The 2,560-nt window shown below is 33.3% G+C and overlaps 1 non-coding gene across 1 annotated transcript; it reads left to right on the top strand.

The window, feature by feature from the left end:
• Positions 1-1,425: 1,425 nt before the first annotated feature.
• LOC121220570 (small nucleolar RNA R71) lies at positions 1,426-1,532 on the top strand. The gene has a single exon (XR_005917788.1). It is a non-coding gene; the product is annotated as a small nucleolar RNA R71 (small nucleolar RNA).
• The last annotated feature ends 1,028 nt before the right edge of the window (positions 1,533-2,560 follow it).

Genomic DNA, 2,560 nt, shown 5'->3' with positions numbered 1-2,560 from the left:
AAATGGTAATGAAAAATTTTCATTTCGAGTTACCTTATTTAACTTTCTGTAATCAATACAAATTCTCCAACCTGTAACCGTCCTAGTAGGAATTAGCTTGTTATTATCATTCTTTACAACTATGATGCATTCATTCTTTATCTGTTTCAAAATCTAAAATAAGAAAGTCAGTAGGAAAAAATAAATTTATCGACACGTACCAGAATGTCTTCAATTTTTCCTTCAGGACGTGTTATCGATCGATCTGCTAGTTAAACTATCACTGTTGTCGGTCTGACTTCACCAATTTCTAATTTTCTAAACACAGACATGGGCATCAAATTTATGCTTACTCCCAAATCACATAAAGCCATACCACAATATGAACTACCAACGTTACATGGTATGTTAAAGCTTCCAAGATCTTTCATATTTGGTGGTAACTTATTTTGTAGGAATGTACTGCATTCCTTTGTCAAAGCCACTATCTTAAACTCTCCCAATTGTCTCTTCTTAGAGAGGATATCTTTCATAAACTTCACATGATTTGAGATATGTTCCAGAATTTCTTAAAATTTACCTTAACTGGGCAGCTTTTTGAAGGTAGTGTTGGTTCTACATTCACCGTGGGTGTTGATTCTTCAAGACTACTTTGAGACGTTTGTACCTCAGTAGGGTTCACATGAATACGATTCTGCACTGTGGTAATTTCAACTTCTGGTTGAACTTTCTTTTGATTTTAGAAATCAACAAGCTCATCTTTGGTTTCAAAAGTTTTTGGTTCCAACACCTTTTCGCTCCTTAAAGTAACAGTTTTGCACCACTCTTTGCCTACACTTCTTGGATTCTCTGTATCACTTGGAAAAGTACCTTAAGGTCTGTTGCTTAGCTCGTTGGCTAATTGTCCCATTTGGTTCTCCAAATTTCTTAGAGTCGCATCGTTCTTATCCATATATGCTTTTAATAAGTTCTCCAAGCTACTTGAAGACTCAACTGGGTGATGTTTCTGTATTTGTTGAGAAAAACCTGGCAACTGATGTTAACGTGAAGGCATATAGAAATTACCTGGAACAATCCCTTGATTACTCTAAGAGAAATTGGTATGATTTCTCCATGAAGGGCTATAATGATTTGATTATGGACTTGGGCCATTCCTATTTTGATGTTGGTTTCCCGCTTAGTATATAGATTTTGGCTTTGATGGACAATCCTCAAATGTATGACCATCTTCATAGTATACACATGTGATGTTCTCAAACGGAGTTGCTAAATACGTAAGAGTTTTAACTCAATGTACTCCTGCCACTCTTCTTCTTGTGGCTACTCGATTGGTTAGCCACTAATAATTGTTACTTGAAATTCTTTCAAGAATCTCATACGGCTCATTGTATGGCTTTGAAAGAAGAGCTCTAGTGGCTAAAGGTCTACTATTGGATGAAGTGAGGAATACCATGATGAGGGCACTTTCATAATAATTCCTTAAATTATTCCAATGCCTCATATAAGGACTCATCATCATATTACTGAATCATAGTAATTTCATTTATGAGCTTAGCATTCTTACTTGGTGGAAAATACTTCATCAAAAAACGTTCCACCAATCTTTCCATGTTGATACGAAACCAAGCAATAAGGAATTCAACCATGCTCATGCTCAATCTCGCAACGAATATGGGAAAAAATTCAATCTTAAGGTATCTTCAAATACTTTGGGTAACTTGAAAATCGTTTCCTTCCTTAAATAAACGAAGGTGCAAATGTGAATCTTCAGTAGACATCCCACTGAATTGTCCCATTGTTTGCAAAATCTAAAACATCACCCTATTTTAACTCGAACCAAAGGGCCTTAATCTTAGGTCTTACAATCCCTGGATTAAGTTCACTAAATAAAGGCACATCATACTGCCGAATAGCTTAATCTCTATCATCAACAACAAGGATCAAATTCTCAGTATTATTAATTGTGTCTTCTCTTAGATTTCGATTCATCTCTTTGACTTATTTTTGGTCTTATCATTGTCTTCTTCTTTTCCTAAAAGTACGTTCAATTTTTAGGTCCATTAGAAATAGATTGATATTTCGGTCTATGTTATTCAACCTTGAAACATCACAAAAATAATAAAGTTAAATTAACAAAAACAAAAATAAACCAAATTGAAAGACAATTATCTTTATAAAAATGCCAAAATACAGTCTCTGACAACGACGTCAAAAACTTATATCGGTGGTTATGTGCAAGTGTACACGATCGTACAAGTAATAAGTAGTAAGTAAAGAGTTATCTTCTCCACAGGGACTGTTGTGTAAATTATTTGCAAAGTCAACTATAAAACAATTTGGAAGAAAATAAGTTAAGAAAAGTATTGTTGTTAAGAGTCGAAAATAATTTTATAGATGTAATACAAATTCAAATACCCACAAAATAAAACAACACATTTTGCAAAAAAATAATCACAACAGAAAGATTAAACACAAGATTTCATAAGCATAACATGAAAAAACTAAAAAAATTATTTCACTTAATAATAGTTTATTCACATTTATAAAAAAAGTATCTTGAAGGGATCGCGGTAATATAAAA

This window comes from Gossypium hirsutum, chromosome D08, assembly GCF_007990345.1.
Source record: "Gossypium hirsutum isolate 1008001.06 chromosome D08, Gossypium_hirsutum_v2.1, whole genome shotgun sequence".
Taxonomy (NCBI): Eukaryota; Viridiplantae; Streptophyta; class Magnoliopsida; order Malvales; family Malvaceae; genus Gossypium; species Gossypium hirsutum.
Note: the sequence above shows the minus strand (reverse complement) of the source record. Positions and strands in the feature narration are given on the sequence as shown.